General features: G+C 32.6%; 1 long non-coding RNA gene and 1 other non-coding gene across 2 annotated transcripts; one reads left to right on the top strand and one right to left on the bottom strand.

The window, feature by feature from the left end:
- Positions 1-2,469: 2,469 nt before the first annotated feature.
- Positions 2,470-5,126, bottom strand: LOC120577703 (uncharacterized). The gene is made up of 3 exons (XR_005643666.1): positions 5,068-5,126; positions 3,357-3,482; positions 2,470-3,247 (listed from the first exon to the last, which is right to left on the bottom strand). It is a non-coding gene; the product is annotated as an uncharacterized lncRNA (long non-coding RNA).
- Positions 5,060-5,225, top strand: LOC112417619 (U1 spliceosomal RNA). Its single transcript, XR_003008220.1, has one exon. It is a non-coding gene; the product is annotated as a U1 spliceosomal RNA (small nuclear RNA).
- Positions 5,226-6,000: the final 775 nt, after the last annotated feature.

The raw sequence follows: 6,000 nt of genomic DNA, 5'->3' as shown, positions 1-6,000 counted from the left end.
GAGTCATCCCTTTTACAGCAACAACGACTATGATGCATGGACATGTATAAGGACTCGATAATGCGACAACAATTCACAATCTCAACTCAATATATAGGACGACACCCAATTATATTGATTATCTCCACAACATTGCATTATCAAGAAAACATGCCCATACACAAATAAATCATAATATTCACCATCACCCATCAACATGATTATCAATAATCAACAATGTCATTCAACATCAACTATCACATATAGTTCACCAATTCAAGCATTCTCATATTCCAAGTAATAGGGAAAACAACATCTCATGATAAATATCATATCCAATACAATCATTCATTCATACATTCACTTAGCCATATAAGAATAGTCACCACAATTCATAAGACAATTAGTTCAAGAAACATTTCCGACCAAAGAACGTGTCAAGTGGCAAACGGCCAACATTGACAATTCCCAAGACAAAACAACATAGACAAGTTGAGAGTTCTCAAACAACCTTAACCAATCATGTATTTATGAATTTAAGTTGCCTCCTGACCATTAAACATTAATCCAAGAACAACTTAAGTTCGTATGAAAAACCCCATTTCACAACTTTTCACATTCCCACCCGAAATATCACCTTTTACATGATTATAACAAATGAACTAAAACCAAATAAATAAACTCTAGGACCTCAACCATCTATATACACAAATCACATATGAGTGCAGTAGTGTATACATCAACGTTTCATAGGCCAACTCACTTAAATTCAAGTTTTGCAAAGATTCATATCATAATGTTTCATTAAAGTCAAGAAAACAAAAGGACTCACTAAGCCCTTAATACGAAGCTATTTCTTCCATAAAAACATCCCTAGATGATTAGGATAAAGTCCCTATACATAGAAATAAGTTTGGAAACAATTGGATCAAAGAAAATTGCATTTTTAAGGTTTCTAGGCTGCCAAATCGCTTCATGACTCGTAAGATCGCTTCATGATTTTGACAGCATCAGACTGGGTAGAAAAATTTGATGTTGCTGTCAAAATCGCCTCATGATTTGCGAAATCGCTTCATGATTCGACAACATCAGGCTATGCAGAAAATTTATTGTTTCTGTCAAAATCACCTCACAATTTGTAAGATCGCTTCATGATTTTGACAGTAGCAGACTATGCAAAAATTCAACTTCTACTTTTTCGTGCATAAAAATCAAACCGTTAATCCGTTTTCGATGCCGTTTTCGCCTACATGCTCCTAACACTTGACACTATCATAATCTACAAAAATTTCATGTTTCAACCATCCCAAAAGTCATTTTCCAAAACCTCACACAATCACTTATTGGCGAAAATGCTTAAACATCAACATTTCACACGAAAAATCCGTTTTCTCCCAAACAACTCAACTAACATAACCACAACATGAAAACAGAAATTCTCCTAGGTTCAATTCATCCAACAATAACAAAATTTCAATCAACAACCATATATATCAAAAGTTCATTTTGGTCCTTCACATGAACACTTAACTCAACTTCACCAATTTCACAAAACCACCAACAACATCTTATTTCTCACAAACAATCATGATATATGAACACCCAAGCCATAAATCATAAACAACAACATGTCTCAGCAACAACAACATCAATCGAAACTTGATTCTCACCTTAATTCAACAACAACATGTCATAAGTCATCAATTAAGCATAATTTCACAACAACTCATTTTCATACATTATGAACATGTTATTTCATCACCAACAATTCATTTATCATTCAATTAACATACTCAATCTTATCACCAAAACAAGAGCACGAAAATTAGAGATTGGGTTCATATGAATTCTCACTCAATTAAGCACTTTTTCATACAAACCAAGAAAAATTGCAAACAAACAATTATGATTATGATGAAGACTAACCCCCTTACCTTAGGTTATGATCAATCCAAACTTGGGCTTCACTTTAGCTCCTAATTGCTTCAATCTTCAAGTTTCTCCCTTTCTCTAACCCTTGTTCTTCCTTCACCTCTCACTTCTCTCTCTACCTCTCTCTAACTTAGTGAAATGAAAAGGAATGAATGAATTTGCTCTCACAACCCTAATGTTATATCCCCCTAGTGGACTTAACTTAATTTTAGTGGGCTTAACCCGTTTCTATTCAAACCACAATTCTAGAAAGTTTCTATACACTCAACGGTAATTACTAACAACGGTAAAATATAACCAACGGTCACTAACGCTAAAAACTAATCACTACACTAGTAACTTAGTAAAATAAAGGTTCTCACTAACTATTAAAATAATTCTCACCAAAATTACCATTTTACCCTTACCCGCCAAATGACCAAAATACCCTTCTAATACGGTAATCCACGTAAATGCACCTGACGACAATTAATACACACAAGCATAAATAATCACACACAAACACAATTAAAAGTAATTAAAATAAATCTAGCTAAAAATCGAGCTGTTACAATAAGCTATGCCTGCCCTTTCTTCCTAAAAAATATTACATATTAGATAGCTTATTCAAGGGACTATTGACTATTCTGGTTCATGCATAAACATTCTCCCACTCTCTTTGCAAATTGCAAGTCTTGTAAAGTTTTTTTTTGTTTGGCTTTGGTAATGCCTCATTCTTCTTCACAATAAGTGATGGCTCCATCTTCACATTAGGACATGCTTGCACTTCCACTTTAGGCGATGTCACTGTTTTTACATTTGGTGATAGTAACACTTCCTCTGCTTGTAATAACTCCATTTTTGCATCAATAAATCCATGCCCAAAAGCTACAAAATTCTCCACATTGTCACCAACTCCTAAATTTGATACTACACACTTTGCCAATCTTCATCATTGAACGACCTTACGGTGTCTTGCTTGTAAATCTGGATGGTGAATTTTGTGTAATTAATGATCAAGACACTAGGGAGACATTCAATCAGTTGCCAGGTTTTCAGGTGTTGATGAATAAACAACACATAAACTTATTCCCTTCATGATACAATCACTATCCTCAGGTATAGGCTAACCAAGAAGGATAATTGCTGCCCGGAAGGAAAAAATCTCTAGAATCACGGGTTGTCAATCCCTGGATCATCAACATACGCTTATTTATTTATGCAATTCTAATTATGCTATGCAGACGCATTCTTGAGCCGTGTATAGTGAACTACGCAGAAAAATATAAACAAGGAAATTGATTCAAAGAAAACAGGTTGTGAAGTAATTGCTTTCATATAATTCCTTTTCACTTTCCTACAAAAAAAAAGAAGATATAATAATTATCTAAAAAGGGAAGTAATTTTATTTTCTCTTAATTAAAGATAAATATCAGTAAAGTTGAGATGGAAGATAGAGAAGGAACCTGTGATAAACTCTTGCCAAGAGTATCAATGACTATATATGTGGCAACTTCCCATTCCAATCATAAGAGATCTCAAGAAAAGATTCGACATTTCTGATGCATGTGATGTTCCGAATTCATTAAGATCTGCATCACATAGACCACGAAGAAACCTTCTTAATTCTTGCTTTAGTTGCATCTCTGAATGACAGTGTATCCAAATTATGCATTTAATTTGTAAATTTGGAAGAAGTGTTAGACTTCCTGCTTATGGTGTAATGGAGTTTCATGTTACATAAGTTGAATGGTGCGACGGTGTTTCATGTTACTCATGTGTCAATTATGCATTTAATTTGTAAACATGAAACACCATTGTACCATTCAACTTATGTAAACCTCCAGGTGGTTCAAACGCAAGAGTTAAATGGGTCCTCTAGGCTCTAAGCATGGAAGGAGTGTTAGACTTGACAGAGACTTGAGCCTAAATTGTGGAAAACAAAGATGTAAACAAACACAAAGGGGCGTTTGTTTCAGGGATTCATAAATTAATCCCAGGAATAATTTACCTGGGAATAAAGTAGTGGGAAGTTTATTCCTGGGTATTTTAAAAAAAAGTGTTTGGTTAGTATTTTAATTTTTCAGGAATATTTTCAAAAAATGTTTCCATAAATAGCTAATTGTTGTTTAGTTTAGAATATATATTCCTAGAAAAAACATGATACAGTTACAAAAATACCTCTACCTTGTTTCTAAATCAATTTGAATTTATTTTACTACATTTTATTTTCATTATAACTTGAAGCATTTGAAAATACACCATGAAATAAAATTATGTTTTCATATAGTTGATTGATAGAATATAGTTGATTGTTATAATAGAACAATATTGTTGAAAACTTGAATAGACACATAAATATTTTTTTGCACAAACCAAAAAGAACATAAAGAAATAATAGATGAATTACATATAATAACATGCATTATAACAATGTCTTGATGTAGAGCATGTAAAAGAAAAAAATAGAAATTAATTGGTAGTTGAAAAAACATGGTGGTAGTGGGGTTTTCATGTAGCAAGGCAAATGTCATTCCTAGGAATAAAACATTCCAACTCCTTTTTCATGGGAATAAAAATAGGGAGATCATAGGTTAAAAATTTTCCTGGGTATAATTTGTTCCCAGGTATATTTTTCTTTTACCTTCTACCAAACATGGGAAAGTGCATTCCCATCCTCATATTTCCAGGAATAAATTTTATAACCTGGAAACAAACACCCCAAAAGTAAAAATAGGTATAGTAATGGCACTAGAAAAGGTTTCCTTACATGATATACATAACTGTTCTAGAAAAATAGAAAATATAGGGAAAGTTAGGAGATCAAGGAGCAAAAACATTCCTTAATTGGTTTCTGCAAGAGCTTTTTGAGTAAGACATTTGAAGTTTTTCTACACAAAATTAGTCATCAGTGAGACCAAGTTTATTCATAGCCTTTGTAACGCATATTATCAGTTCAACAAAAAATATCGGATTCAACAACTGCAATATGATTAAACATACTTTGTCTATTTGGATCTAATGGAGTGGCAAATGTGTGAGCTAGGGTATGAACTGCTGACACTTGAATGGTGTTTAGAATGTAATAATAAAAGTCCCACATCGGAAGATTTATAGTGAATAATGTGGAGCATGAGTTATAAAATAGAAGTGTGTGACACATTGCAGCATACTTACCTGGCAGGTGTTGTGATCAAGAAGGCCCATCGTCTAGGCGTGTGACCTCCATTGCACCTTGGAGGGGTGCTAGCTTAAGGTCTGCCCAAGTGGTGGAGTTTACATCGTAATTTGTTGCAGTAGGGGCATGCTAATATATTGTGCTCATCTTCTCCTTTTGATGCAATTGTTGAAGGTTGAAATTTGCGGGCTGATTAGGTTGGGTAAATATCCGATGGAAGCTACTACTTAGGGTCTATTTGATAAGACACCACAATGAGCTTATAGCTTATAGGTTATAAGCTCGTCTGACAAAAAAAGCTCTGTTTGGTAATGCTTTTTCACCATGACCTTATAGCTTATTTCACGAGCTTATAAGCTATTTTTTAGAAGCTATTCCAAGTAGCGTTTGAGCTTATAGCTTCTCAATATTTCTTCCATTTTTACCCTTAATATTTTATCTAAAATTCATTTTTATCCTTTATAATTTAACTAATAGATAGAATTACCTTATAAATATCCATTGCCTTCCTTTGTTGTAATAATAGATATAATTAATTATGTTTTTATGCAACTGCAGTATACCTACATCATAATATATATAAAAAAATGTAGAGACGTTTAAATTCTTTTGGTTAGGCTTAACATTATTTTTATTACTTAAATTCACTAAACTCGTTATATTTTATTTCCATACTTTTTTTTTACGTCCAAATCTTTTACTCTTTATATTTTGTTTTTTCAGTAGATACTCTTTATATTTTTCTAAAGATAATGCATAAAAAATATATTAAATTAATAAATTATAAATACTTAAATATTAATGAATATAAATTTTAATATGAAATAAGAATGTCCTTTTATGTTATTTTACATTTATAAGTCAGTTGAACCGCTAATTTTACCAAACACTTCAACTAGCTGAATAAGTCATCAGCTATAAGCTATAAGCTA

The sequence above is a fragment of the Medicago truncatula genome, chromosome 8 (genome assembly GCF_003473485.1).
Source record: "Medicago truncatula cultivar Jemalong A17 chromosome 8, MtrunA17r5.0-ANR, whole genome shotgun sequence".
NCBI classification, from domain to species: Eukaryota; Viridiplantae; Streptophyta; class Magnoliopsida; order Fabales; family Fabaceae; genus Medicago; species Medicago truncatula.
This window is presented reverse-complemented; position numbering and strand designations above follow the sequence as displayed.